This window comes from Fundulus heteroclitus, chromosome 19, assembly GCF_011125445.2.
Source record: "Fundulus heteroclitus isolate FHET01 chromosome 19, MU-UCD_Fhet_4.1, whole genome shotgun sequence".
Lineage (NCBI taxonomy): Eukaryota > Metazoa > Chordata > Actinopteri > Cyprinodontiformes > Fundulidae > Fundulus > Fundulus heteroclitus.
This window is the reverse complement of record NC_046379.1, coordinates 18651930-18667012: the sequence shown is the minus strand read 5'-3', so window position 1 is coordinate 18667012 and position 15083 is coordinate 18651930. Positions and strand designations below refer to the sequence as shown.

At 36.8% G+C, this 15083-nt stretch overlaps 1 protein-coding gene and 1 long non-coding RNA gene across 4 annotated transcripts in view; both read left to right on the top strand.

Moving 5' to 3' along the window:
* stxbp6 (syntaxin binding protein 6 (amisyn)) overlaps positions 1-15083 on the top strand; it is an 85915-nt gene that overhangs the window by 38807 nt on the left and 32025 nt on the right. The window lies entirely within an intron of this gene.
* On the top strand, positions 7916-11018 carry LOC118566938. Its single transcript, XR_004933373.1, has 5 exons — positions 7916-8055; positions 9521-9654; positions 9754-9897; positions 10502-10630; positions 10731-11018. It is a non-coding gene; the product is annotated as an uncharacterized LOC118566938 (long non-coding RNA).

Below are 15083 nucleotides of genomic sequence, written 5' to 3'. Positions count from 1 at the left end.
TGCTGACTCCAATGTTTGAATAGAAATGCATGCCACAGTTTTTCACAAATGTATATTTGTGAACAGCCAATAATTAAATAATCATGCTGTTTTATTTTCAAAGTAATTTCCCCCTCAGAGCAGCACTTGGTAACACAACATTATTAAAATGTCCCAGCCTGTATTACAAGCCTGTTTATTCTAGTAATCATTGAACTCTCACATCAAACAGCTGACAAAAAACTGAATATAAAACTTGGTTTCTTCATCAGAATTAAGTCTTGTTTTCCTTTTGAGACTATGGTTGAATTTGTACCAGCTGTAGTTATGTCTACGGTGGATCAGGAAAATGTAGAATGATGTTCTTGGTCTTCTTTTGTCATTTCTAACATGCTAGATTTTCCAAAAAGGTGCAGGAGCTGACCATATTCATTCTAAAACTGTATTTCTATTCAGACGGTACAAAGTGCTCACACTGAGCTTCAGATAAAAGCCTTCATATATACTGCCCAGTTGAAGGAACTTGTTTCCTTGAGTGAGTTTAAACATACACAAAACATGTTCAATACTGAAACAACTGGATTCAACTGTTTTGGTTGAATCGTTTGAGTTTCTTAGGCGTTGTTTTGGACCATTCGTTCTCAAAAAGAGTCTTTAAAATCCTCAGGGTGCTGTGAGCTCCGTCTGTGAATCCTGAGCTTTAATCCTTTCCATTGATTTGCTATAGGTTTCAGGTCAAGTGATTGGCTGATGTGTTCTAGCAGCTTTATTTTCTTTCTCTGAGACCCATTGAGACTCTTATTGGTGTTGTGTTTAGAATCAATGTCTGGCTGAAATGTCCACCTTTGTTTCATCTTCATTATCCTGTTAGACGTCAGCAGATTCTTTAGAGGTGATATGCAGTGTTTCTCGACTTACATCTAGCGTGTGTTATGGTATCAATATTTGTACTATATAAAAACTAAATGGGGGAAAAAAAATCTGTTTAGTTCCTTACAAAACATTAGTAAGAAATAAAAAAGGAATTACAAAATCAATACATTCTGAATAATAAATAATGTAAGAATAAAATAATTGTCTGTGCAAATAATAAATGAGACCAAATCATTTCAAGCAGACAAATTCACTTTTGTTTTCTCTCAACTCCTGAACAGTTTTGAACATTTTCTGGAAAATATTTTCCATCAGATTGAGTCACTTTCTGTATTAGCTGCTCATATATCACTCCAAGTTTGACTTTCAGGGGGTTGCGCTAATCTGTTGAGTTGCTGAGTGGACCACAAGCTGTCGATCAATAGGGCACATCATGTGTTATTGATCCGCGTCCGTCTCTTACAAGCCAAAGCGTTTCCACATAAATGACCTTACTCAACCTTCTTTTGTTTTTGCTTGCTGCTGATCCCGTCCCTTCTTTGCTATTTCTTACCTTTATAGTTTTGGTATGTGGTGCGGTCTAATGTAAGATGTTTTGTAACAAACACACGAGTCAGTTCGTACCCATCAGGGTCACACTGCTTCTTCTGTTGCTCTGATCTTTCTGCCACCCGGTCCTGACATTTCAGAGCAAAACTGCACAAAGCATGCAAGTCCAGCCTCCGAAAAGGGAAGCAGTCAGGATACATTTAAAAAATAAAATGGTATGCTTACAAAACGGAATATACCAAAAATAATAGAATGAAATAATAAGTGGTTTTGAGGATTAAATTGGTATTTGTTATTTAGAGTAAAAATTTAAATTGATAAGTTTTACTTGAATAATTTGTTGTTTCATTATGGGTAAAAAATTGTTGTGTGTGTTATGTTTCAGTAATGTCTGGAGCCGCTTCCTCCTTGGCCAGGACATTCTTTTTGAACAAAATGAAAAATTTTAATAGATATTTTCCAGTTATATAAACCATAAATAAAATAATAATAATATGCAAACCCCACCAGGAAGAAAATCTAATCAGTTCACTCTAGTCTGACCAAGGCTTCTACTTGTGGATTAACAGGAAACATTATTTTTTTATGTACTATAGCCTGCTGTTCCTTATCCTTGTGGATGTGGAGAGCTTATTGCAGGAGTTTGCTGCTGCAGTGTACTACTGGTATAACCTTCTGTGACGCGGTGACCATATTATGTGTCATTGCACAAATGTGTCCCCAGCCCACATCTGTATATGTTTGTTGCCAGGTCAGCCTCTTTGCCCTTTTCGATGCATTATCACAGCAGCTTCATTCATCTTTCCCCCTGCTGCTTTAGCTTTGAGAAAAGGAATTAATCATGTTGAGTTCAAAGATGTTGGTGATATTGAAAGTTATGTGTGATGTCCGAAACTCAGGGAGAAGTCCTCAACCTCTTTACTGGATTTACTCTTCAAATGAAGTATGTTCTTGAGGATATCTCAGTTCAATGTATGTTTACAGATTTACACTAAACACACAAGTCTTTTACAAATTCAGTGTCGTTCAGATGTGTCTGTTATATTCTTGCTTTTATACAACATCGCCACCATTCCTAAAATAATGGTCTATGTCATTTTTTCCCATGTTTTTTATAAAGCACACAAAATAATTCAGACAAGGTCACACTTTTTTGATCTTTATGATTTCATCAAATGAAGATTTAGACAATTTCATAAGAGGTGGCCAGCATCCTGAGGAGATGCTGTTGGCAATAAAATAAATAAAAAAAAATATATATTTTTAATTGACACCAAATAAAACATTAGATTCTCTGCCTATGCAATGTTTTCCTAATGACTGAAATGACCAACTTGACTTTAACTTAAGATTTAGAGAAGCTGGAGGTTTTTTTTGTATGTTGAAGAGCCTTAACTGTCAGGAGAAATGGCACAAAAGTAATAATTTGCAGCGAAACTAAAATATACCACCAGTCTCGAAGGGCACATCAGTTTTAGTATCACACTGGCAACCTTAGAAATCCTCAACTGGAGTCGGTTTTTGTCAGACTGAAATAAATGAAGTGTTCAAAATATGGCTGAAGTAGCAGTTCTCCAGGTGGCAAGAGAACGGATGGCTGGGCCAAGTGTCCCTCAGCATATCAGTATACCTGATCGACTCAGAATAGCTGTTATCCTGAGGAGAGAAAGTCCCTGGAGCTGCTTCTACTCTAGACTGAGGACTGGGCTACATTTCTGCCATGAGCCGCCGCCTTTCAGTGAACACAGCTTCTAAAGAGAAAGTGGTTATTTTCTGAGTAACACATTCTTTAGTAGAGTCGGTTCAGAGGGAATTCTTTACTATATGTCTTTGAATAAAAGTAATTCCTTATTTATTTTTTTAGTGGTGTGTAATCAGAAAATTGCCTTGATCTTTTTAATATGACCATTTCTTCAAGTAGAAGGTTATTTTGTTTGTGATCACTTGCCAAGTTCATGAGAGGGTGCAGTCATGTGAAAAGATTACAATAGCCTATGAAGTATTTGCTTATTAAAAAATGTTCCAGTTCATGCATCATCTCTTGCTTTTATTCATCAGCGGTAAAAAAGAATGCTATTAACTGCCCTTAAACAAAAAGTATTAATCTAGTTTTACCCATTAAACCATATATATAAGCCAAAAATGTCTTCTCTAGCAGAATAAGATTTCAAGACACCCAACCCCTAATAGTTGGTCTTACCTATTTTGGTGGAAACAACTTCTGTGAGAGGCTTCTTGTAGCCATCTGGTAGTCTCTAACTTCGTTCGGATGAATGGGATGAACTTCAGTAATTTTAAGTGCAAATTAATGTTGGGTTGACACAATTTACATCCCACCATATTATTAAATTCACATTTCACAATATGTTTTAAAAGGCCTTTTTAGTTGAATGTTACTTGAACTTCAGTATTGCAAAAATGCATATTAAACATTTATATGTTGAAACATTTCAGAAAGAAAGGGCTCTTGTAGAGTGCCCTGATTTTTTTTTCTTCCCCCACATTATTTTATAGTAAGGAAAAACCTATTGCAGCATGGCTTTTTTCCAATAACCCGAAGGCTAGTCCTTGGCAGTGTCAGGAACTGACTCATGCGTCCAGTTTTCAATATGCCAACAGGTCTACATCTAAACCTTTTGGTCATGATGAACTGATTTGATCTTTAAATCATTTTAATTAAACTATTCAAATAAAACCACTTAGTCACTCATTCTGTGTTGCAACAGAAGAAAGTTGTACTTTGGTTAAAATGTATGAACTGTTTAAAAACTATACAAGCTGTTTTTTTTTTTTTTTACTTTAACATTGTTTGCCTCTTTTTTCATTATTGTTCTGTCCACAAGTTTTGCTTTGCTAAACAGTGTCTAGAAAAGGACAGATGGGACAGGAAATGAAATTTGGCCACATGACTGAAATGTAATTTTTGGATTTTCTAAAGAATAAAATGTAGTATAAGAACTAAGTATTTAGTCAAACTTCATCAACGTTTTTTTAGTAATGGCTTTTTGTAAGCAGCATAGAATTAGTGAAATGACTAGTGTTGCATCAACGTTCTGTTTTAATTGACTATGAAGGCAATTTGCCTGTGTATAGATCTAGATGTTTTAAATTCCCCAGACCTATGAGCTCACAAACTAATTTATGCAAAATCGAAACGTTCTGTTAAATAATATATAACGTGGCTTAGGTATAAAAGTTCTTTTTGCCTTCAGGGTTCCGTTTCCAGACGCATCAACTTGGGTCCCAGACATAAGTAGCGTGTGTGTATGTGTGGGTGTGTTATTTTAAATATAAGGCTATGCTTTTGTGTGGCCATGTTCAAATTAAGTTACAGTGAGGGGCTTTCTGTAAGGATCTGCTGCAGAGTTTGGACAAATACAGGTTTTATTGCTGTTGTTGATGCAAAGGTATTCCGCTGTGAAGAAGACTATAAGCTTACCAATAAGCTGCTTTCTGCTTCTCCCCTAATCGACTCTACTTTTAGAAACTAAAGTTGTATAGTTTTTACATCATAAAAAACAGCTTTAATTTTGATAACACTGATATTGAGAGGTCAATAATTTGTGCAACTCTGTTCAACTAGGAAGTTTGTTTCAGTCTTATAGGTTGGAAGGCCTCACAGCCATACCCTAATCTTTATCATGTCCCACAGATCCTCTATCAGATTCATGTCGCTACTATTATCAACAAATGTAAGATTACTTCTGGTCCAAAAGAAGCATTTTTAAAAATGAAAACAGTACCTCAAACCTAATTATGGAGATATCTATACATACACTACCCTAGAGCTGTACAATATATTGTGCAGCTCAATATGTGTGTTTACCATACTGTCAGATTTTTGGCTTTGAACTAAAACCCCACTTCCCCCACATACTTCCTATTTTGGGTTAAAGCTCAAACTAGCTGGGGTTCTAAGGACCTCTGAATCTAACGAGTATTACCCTGTTTAGAATTCCTGTGAGACCTTTTCAGCTAGATGAGTAGGATACGACTGACCAGCTAACCACCTTCGTCCTAGGGCCACACCCTTCTGCAGTGGACAGGTCAGGCAACCTAGTAGCCCGAAGCCACCTGTACCCCGACCACCGCCCTAGTTAACGGTGGCTCCTACTCCTATAAATCAGCACTTGTTACACGATCAGTATTTTTTAAAGACTCAAAAGTCCCTAAGGGTGTTGTTTTAAAGTTTGGGCTATAGGCAACCTTTTAAGACCTCCAAAATATTTCTAGAATCATGCACCATGACTATTTTACAATCATAGAAGAACTCGGAAAAATGTTGACTCACAAATTGAATGTCCACAACTTTGAACAAAATTTTATATGCTTCTTTAATTAGTACGCTTTAGCAGGGGATTAGAAACAGCATTAAGCAATTTAACAGATTACAAATGAATATTTAATCAACATCCTATCTCTTATCTAAGGCTGCTTACTAATATATTTAGGAGAGGATTTTAAATTTAGAGGAGCAAACTGACCCGAACCTCAGATGGAAACTTATAGTGGCTTTGATTGCTGGATAAGGAGTTGTTCAGCCGAACAACGTGCCTTCTCTCGATGGCAAACCCGATGTCCCGTTGATGCCCCACTCACAAAGACTCACGCCTGGAGCCCTTTGCCTTGATGTCCGTGCCTGAGGTGCGTCTCCTTGGCTTGAGAGGTTGGTCTAACTGCAGAGCTGACATCTCATGGGAGCAACTCGCATCTTCTGGACATCTAGGATCTTCTCATCAACCAGGTCAAAACCACAGCAGTTCTTCTTGACAGGATTTGCAGATCGTTGGCCCCGAATTGTGGAAAAACACGAAAAATAGATAATCTGACTCAGTCTCGGCGGTTCTCAGAGACACGGGCGCCGTGTTCTTCCTTTGGCTCCACGATCATCCTTCCGTCTTGGGTCTTCTCTTCTGCTCCGCGCCGCATGTCTTCTGAGATGAGAATCTGAGCAACGAGTACCCAAATCACCCTTCTTTTATGTGCTGAGAGAGCCGTTGGGAGGTTGCAAACCTCAACCCCCCCCTGTCTCCACCGAACACTTGCACCCAGTACCTTATCACCTCATAAACTTTTCACCCTATGCAGATCTCTGGCCGAGTCAAAAGTTTTCGCTCCTCTTTCTCCGACCCTAGGGCAGCAGGTCATTGAACCAAAGCATCTGATTCCACTTCCTCTTTTCTTCTCGGCAGATTTCCTGTAGCCAGCAGCTGCAGTCTCCTTCCAAGCGCTACTTCCTTTTTCCACAAGCTATTTTCTCCTTAGCCTGTCTGACACTTGGACTGCACTAAAATAATCATCATTTCACTCATTTAATACATGAATGCTTGATCTTTGTAAGAAAGAAAAACAATCAGTCAAACATGCAGTTTAATAAAAAGAAAACAATCAATTTAAATACACAATTAAAGAGCTCTTTGTTATCTTTTTTATGTAATACCTTTAATTTCCAAATTATCTCTTAATTTGTGAATGGTAGAGAATATGGTTGAGCTCACCACACCACCGATTTTAGAGATATTTTGACAATACTCTTATCATAAAAGGTTGTTTGGTATGAAAAAAGTGTTGCCTGATTTATTCAAATAGTTAGAAACTTGCATTTTACATGTACACTGTAAATAATATCCGTAGAATTAACAGTGAATTCCTGTAAAATCATGACATAAAAAAACTGTAGATGCAAAAACAATGAAGCATTGTGTAATTTACAATGATAAACTGTAAAACTCCTAACCAAATACAACTGTTCATTTTACAGTAAGAATATGTTGAATAGATCAGAATTTTTTGTATAATTTGCAAATTAATGTAATTTAAACACAAATAAACTGTAATGCCAAAAAAAAAGTCATACAGTTAAAATTACATCATTGCCCTGTTAAAAAAAAGTCAGTAGCCTAGGCTCTTTGGCACATTTCATAAAACGAGTTTTTGCCTCGGCAACCGCCCGAGCCGCATGTCGCTTGGACTGCCGATACCCATCAGCTGGCTCTGGAATCCCACAGGCAGGGAGCACTGAGTCCATTAATGGTACTCATCATAAGGGGTCTTTGGGCTGCGCTTCGTCTGATCCCTAACCTAATTTCGTTTACCATTTCGTAAAACTCTAAACCAAATATAACTGTTAATGTGTTTAAAAGACAATACTTTTTTTTAGAATAAATTAGGAAAGGGAAGCTTTATGTAGGTCTAGTTAACACGGGATGCCTATCCATGATGATATTTGAATGGAAAACGCAGCGGAATCAAACCATTGTGATCCACACTCCAAACCAGTTGGTGGCGGTAATGCACCGTTTCGTTGCGTGCCAACCGCCAGAAAAATTCATAAAGAGGAAGAAGAAGAATCAAACCATGGCCATCTGGTGCTGCTGCTCTACATATATTTGAATTTTTCATGGAACCAACTATTGGTAAGTAAACAATTTTATTTTCTGTTTATTCCTGCTATGTAGAATAGTTTATTTTACAAAAACTTTGTTCTCTGCAGGAGAATATAAAATTATTTTGGTTCAAATGTTAGCTCCGCCCATTCACAGGCTGTAGTTGCGCTGCTTCAGCGTCAACGTCCCACCACACAGTTACTAGCTAGGTTGGTACACGTGCGTGTTCGGCTCTCTGGCAGTGGCACTTAACAGACACCAAGTTTGAGTAAGTAATGTCTCTGGTTCGAGCATCAGGTTAAGTCAAAAGACAATTTTGTGAAACAAAACGGCGCGTTTTTATTGATTTCACTGGCTCATAGGCGGACAACTGACAACTTCACATTGATACTGGCTGCTAGCAGCTAATAGCTATTTTGCCTGTTTCTAGCTCCCCACGCCATGATTCATTGTCATTTTTGCGGGAGAACATTGCACACGTTAAAGGGTTATGTGTTGCATTGTAGGGTTCATAGAAACGAACCACGCTGCGTGTTCAAGTGTGAGAGTACTGACTGCAGGCAGACATTTTGTACATATGCATCATTTAAGTGTCACTTCTATCGAAAGCACAATGTCCCAGCCCCGTTTGCTAATGCTAACACAGCCATTATATCAAGTTTTGAAGCTACTCGAGACTTGCCAGTACTGAAGACACAAAACATTTTGGTCCAACTTGTATAGGTTTATTTGAACAGAGAATTAGCTCTGATAGCTAACCCATGGGGGTAGAACTTTACACTGTGTTTTATCATATCATTTGTTTAAATTTTGTATATGGCTGCTTGCACAAACACACTGTCTTTAACTACTTTTTAAGCATTTCTAGTCATACACATTACAGTGTTGTGTTGTATTGTGTCGGCTGGTGTTGCATAGCTTTGGCGTTGACATTTGGAGTGTTAAATTCACAATTTAAAGTTATGCCCCCATGGATTAGCTGTCAGTGCTAATTCTCTGTTCAAGGAAACCTATAGGATTTAGACCAAAATTTCTTACGTCTTCAGTCCTGGCAAGTCTCAAGTTGCATGAGCAATAGAGCTCTTGTTGAAATTGACCGAAGTTGTCCTTTAACTTAGGAATCTATACATTATACCAAAGGTGTCTGTCATCAAGAGGAAAAAAAAAAGACGTTGATATGTCAATAGACAGAGTGTAGTGTCTAATGTCTATAGGCCTTAAGGTTCACTCTCCCATAATTCAAAGGAACCAACTTTCTTTTAAAAGTCTGACCATGCTGAGCATAAATCAGAATGTTAACACTGAACATTTTGGGTTGCACTACATGTTTCAGGTAGTCAATGTATTTCCATACATTGAAAATGCAATGGAAACACATTACAGAAACATGACTCTCCATGAGCTAGGGAAAGGTGCAATGCAATTTGCAATGTTTGGAAATACACTGACTACCTGAAACATGTAGTGCAAAATTTTCAATGTAAACATTTTAATTCATGTTAAGCATGATGGGACCTTTAAAAAAATATATATATATATTTTTTAAAGTTGGATTATGTGGGGGGTTCACGGTTGGCCCCTTAGCTCCCCGCCTACCAGTTAAACTTTAATTAATGGAAAACTGTAACCCGTATTCTCACCTTTTTTGTCTTTTCCTTTGTACTGATTTGACTAGTTGAGATGGTTGTATCATTTATAGTAGTATGTGTTTCTTCTCTCTTCTGTTAACCTAGATGTTTCTTCTCTATTAATCCGGAGAAGGGGACAAAAGTGGAACAAACAAAAACAAAACGGCTCCATGTGAATCCAAGAGTCCTTACTTTGATTCAGGACCTCTCAGACCATGAATGGCGAGCTATTTAAAAAGGTATGTGTGCTAATGCTACTGCTGTCCTTGATTATTGACTGACTTTACTAATGAAACTAATGGAGAATATGTGTTTCTGTCTCTTCTCTATTCCATTAGTTGTTCCTTCAAGTGGCCGCGACAGTGAACACCCATATGTTTCTCTAGATGTTCTTCTGGAAGCAATGCAGTTGCATGTTAATCTAAGCTTCTGTAACTTGATTCATGACCTTTTCAACCATGAATGGCGAGCTGTTTGAAAAGGTACAGTACAGGCCAAAAGTTTGGACACACCTTCTCAATCAATGTTTCCTTTATTACCATGTCTATTTCCATTGTAGATTCTCGTTGAAGGCATCAAAACTATGAATGAACACGTTGGAATTATGTTCAGTGCATCCAGAGAGTATTCACACCCCTCTCAATGTTTCAGCATTTGTTGCATTGCAGTCATCTCCTTCAGTCAAATAAGGTAATTTTTTTCTCCCTGATCTAGGATCCGTGCCCCATAATGACAGCAAAATACAGAATTGTAGAAGTTTTTGCAAATCGTTAAAAAACTGAAATATCCACATGGGCATAAGTATTCACACCCTATGTTATAACACTCAATAACACTCTTGCTGTCATTATGTATCACTGAGTCTAGATCAAGGAGAAAAAAATGAACTTATTTGACTGAAGGAGATGCAATGCAACAAATGCTGAAACATTGAGAGGGGTGTGAATACTTTCAGGATGCACTGTACATAATTCCCACGTGTTCAATGTACGTGTGCTAATGCTACTGTTGTCCTTGATTATTGACTGACTTTACTAATGAAACTAATGGAGAATATGTGTTTCTGTCTCTTCTCTATTCCATTAGTTGTTCCTTCAGTTGACCGTGAACACCCATGTTTCTCTAGATGTTCTTCTAGAAGCAATGCAGTTGCATCTTAATCAAGCCTTTACCATGATTCACAAGCTCTCCATGAATGGCGAGCTATTTAAAAAGGTATGTGTGCTAGTGCTACTGCTGCCCTTGATTATTGACTGACTTTGCTAATGAAACTAATGGAGATTATTGTGTTTGTTTCTCTTCTCTATTCCCCTAGGTGTTCCTTCAAAGTGATGGAGCCGATGAACACCTATATCACCTTTTTTCGTGGCTCGCTATTAACAAGGTTCACATTTATTCACTCACTCACTACCACACCTCACTCATAATTCCTCTCTCTCACAAACACAAGTGCAACCACACACACACACACACACACTTTAATGATCTCTTTCTCATTATTTTTTTCAACAATAAATTTGCATTATTGTGAATTGTATAATGTCTGACGAGTGGTTTGTTACAGCCTGACTTTTCATTTAGAAGTAATTTGAAGCAATGTAGATAGACTGTAATATATATATATATATATATATATATATATATATATATATATATATATATATATATATATATATATATATATATATATATATATATATTAAAAATACAGTACAAATGTAAACATCTTTAAAAAAAGAAATCTGTTGTTTTTACGGAAAAAAACTGGCAGCTGTGGTTGCCAGAATAATCCCGTTAAAAATACAGTACAAATGTAAACATCTTTAAAAAAGAAATCTGTTGTTTTTACGGAAAAAAACTGGCAGCTGTGGTTGCCAGAATAATCCCGTTAAAAATACAGTACAAATGTAAACAACATTACAAAACAACTTGTAAATTTCACATCCTAAAACTGCTTATTGTACATTGAATAACTGCAAAATGTACATTTAGTCATCATTTATTGTACATTAAATCCCAGTAAAATGTACAAGTTGTTCCGTAATGTTGTTAACATTTTTGTAGTATTTTCTACGGGATTATTCTGGCAACCACAGCTGCCAGTTTTTTTCCGTAAAAACAACGGATTTTTTTTTACAGTGTAATGTTAGCCCAGTTTGTCGGGAAACCCATGGCAGAAGATGTTCACATCGGACGCAAATGACATTGCTAAAAATTGCAAAATGTGACAGCGTGTACGATGCATAGATGAGAAATAGAGGAAAGAAAACAATGGGCATATAATGCTTTATATGACATTTAAAATCTCCTCATCAGATGAGTATGTCGCACACTGTCTGAAACGCGAAGCTGCCGAGAGTAGCTGCTGCTAGCCCCGCCCCTTGGAAATGGCATGCAGGCTTATAAAGCAGGCTTATAAAGCAACTGATATAGCAATCATACCATTTACCAATATTATCGCCATTGCAAGATCTTCTGTTATCTTACAGCCTTTATCCATACACTGATATGTAAAATAACTTTTGGTCTTCCTAGTGGCTGATTTTCCTGCATGGTCCTGGTGATGAGACTGTACAGTGACCAGAAATGTAAAATATAAAACAGCCACTTCTTAAACTCCACAGATCTGAGCCAGCATGTTGAACAAAAGGCTCTATTATCAAATTAAAACACTGCATTAAGGCTGTCCGTATCGTATGACATTGATGATATAGATCCGTCAGCATTCTAATTTTTCTCGACATTTTTAACAAAAGTAACACCCGTTTTCTTTCTAATCCCCGTTTGCATAGAAGCCCTGTCTGGAGCCATACCTGTCCGTGTATGACGCGTACTTCAGTTTTGTTAAGCCATTAGTTGGCTCTGTCTGAGCTACAGTTTCAAAATTAACATTGCAGAAATGGCATCTGCTTCACCATCAGAAGGTTTCACAGGCTGAAGTGGTCTAAATCGTCAAAGCACTTCTAGTATAATGATGATAAACTCAGGAGTTGGGGAAAAACTCAAGTTGATTAACAATGTGCCTAATCAAAATTCCTTTTTCTTTATTCTGTTTTATCACAATACATTGAATTATTTGTGTAGCTAGTGTTAGTGAATCAAAGTAAAGGCAGACAAAGTCATAAATAATCTGAATGATTACTAAATAACTTAAGTTAAATTGATTTTTTTTGTCTCCATTATTACATTTTGAATAAAAGGAGTTATGAATTATTTTCTTCCGGGTTATATGCATTTAGTATGAACTGTCAAATTCAAAGTTATCTTAAATCCATCCCAGAGCAAAACAGTAAGAAAGCCTCAAACTGGTGTCCTTGTGTAATGAAGATTTTGTTGTATCAATGACCTTTTGATTTTTGAGAAATCCCTTTCAACGAAGTTAAGTGTTGTATGTTCTTTGCTCATATATTCACCACATAATATAATCTGGATGTTTCCTTTTGGATTTCAAGTGACTTTGTAGAAACATTTTCCTCAAGCCACATCCTGAAATGTCATGCTCTCCAAGTGGCTTTAATTTGAAGTGAACTTTAATAAAGTCTATGTGCTGTAGAACAGATTCTTTCAATTGGAATGGCTGACACGCACAATTTGTCAAGCCTCCAATATTCCTTTAATGTGTTGTCCTTGGATGAGTGTTATAATTGGATGGATAGCAGATGTGACTGGAGGCAAAATGCAGCTACAACCATTTTTAGTGAACTGCTCATCTAGCTTTAGAAGTCATGTGTGTAGAGGAGCCTTGGATAAAATTATAGATGTTCATTTCAAAGGATGAACCTGAGCAGAGGCGGATCTACTGGGGCTTGGGGGGGGGGTCAAGCAAATGTATATTCACCAAATTCATCAAAAATATACAGTATAATTATTATTGTTGACTCTGTCAAAAAATGTCCTGGAAGCTGCATTTTGGTTCACTTTGCTGGAAAGATATATTAGTTTTTATTTTATTTTTTTTGTAACTATGTAGCTTAACTGTACTGCTTCTGCCCATTTTGGTCAGTACATCTTTGGAAAAGAAGTTTGTCATGTCAGTGGGAACTTCCTGGTAAAACAAATGTATAATAATAATAATAATAATAATTATTAATAATAATAATAATAATAATAATAATAATAATAATAATAATAATAATAATAATAATAATATGTCAGAGTTGTGTGTTCACAATCAGTGGATTAAGGATTATTGAAGAAATCCACTAATCTTATTGTTCACAATGAGGTGATTTAAACATTCACTGGGTCATCGTGAGAATGATCATAACTGAGTGATGCTAGGTGGACCTCCTCATATGCCTTCTGGACAACTACTGGACAGCTTTTATGTGGTACGAGAATTCAGAAAAGTATTGGTGAAACAAAGATCTTGACTGACATGCCAGAATTACAAAGCAGCTGACCTTGCTGAAGTCCTCAGAAAGACTTTGAAAGACCACCACAAAGAGAAGCATTAATGAGCAACAAAAACGTGCAACAGTTACAATATCTGTGCTATAGCCAAATCAAAAAGACCAAAACATCCAGCAGATAGTCTAGTAACATCTACACTTGAACAACAATCAACAACAAAGATGCCCTTAGCATCGGTACTTTCCTTTCCGTTATAGACCCAATGATGGGTGTAAGATGCTTCTCAAACTCTAGCTGTGAGACGGACGGTGGTATAGAAGCTTTAAGCCCATAAAACAACGAATTCCTAAAGGAGGAATGAGTCCTTTTTGTGGCTGATGAACATTGTTTTAACTTCCAATGCTAGAAAACTGAGACTTGCTGAAATGCTTCTTACTGTCCTCTATGTCTCCCTCCCTCTCATCTGTAGAAGCCCCGCTCTGGCTTGTTTGTTGCAGCCTGAATGAACTACTGACAAGTATTAACTCATCATGGAAAATATAGGATTTTTAAATATATTGTCCTAAATCTCTCAGCGGTAACTTTTGACAAATGATCAGATTTAGTTTTTGTTTAGCAATCAAGGCTGGTCTAGCTGAATTATTATTTTTTTAGTTAAACTGTAATCGTCACTGTTTTAAGTCAATAGTATCTGTATCCGTTCAATGAACATTATAAAAAGCTGATCTCTGTCCTCTGGCTGTTGTTTACGATGATAAATGTCCTCCATTATTCTATTGGTGCCTTGCCACTGCATGGTAACCATCCTGCCTACGAAGGCCCAGAAACACAACGGTTTCATTGTTTTCCATCCCATGAATGGACTGGAAAGGCCTTTGTTTCAGATTCATGATTGCTAGCCTTGCATGTGTTATAGTTGGTTGCATTGCCAGCCTTTTCTATGAGGATAAGTGTTTCCTGGCTTATGCATAGTTGAGGAAACTTTGTTGAATATAAATGATAATATGTGATTTCAGGGTATTGCAAAGAGATGTTATGGGGTTAGAATATGTCATTAGAGACAGCTTTTACTTATTAAATCAGTCTTATTACAAAATAACTAAAGAAACAACCAGGAGTTGATCTCTTGCTGTTGCATATTGTACTGATATGAGTAAATTCAAAAAGACGCTCAATTGATTTTTTTTGAGGACTATTTGTTGCACAGGGATGATAGTGCATATATAGTCTGTCCCTTGGTAACTTTTATATTTTCTAATGAAAGCTGGTCTTCTCGTCAGGCCCAACACCAGAAGAAGCACTTAGCTTCCATTAG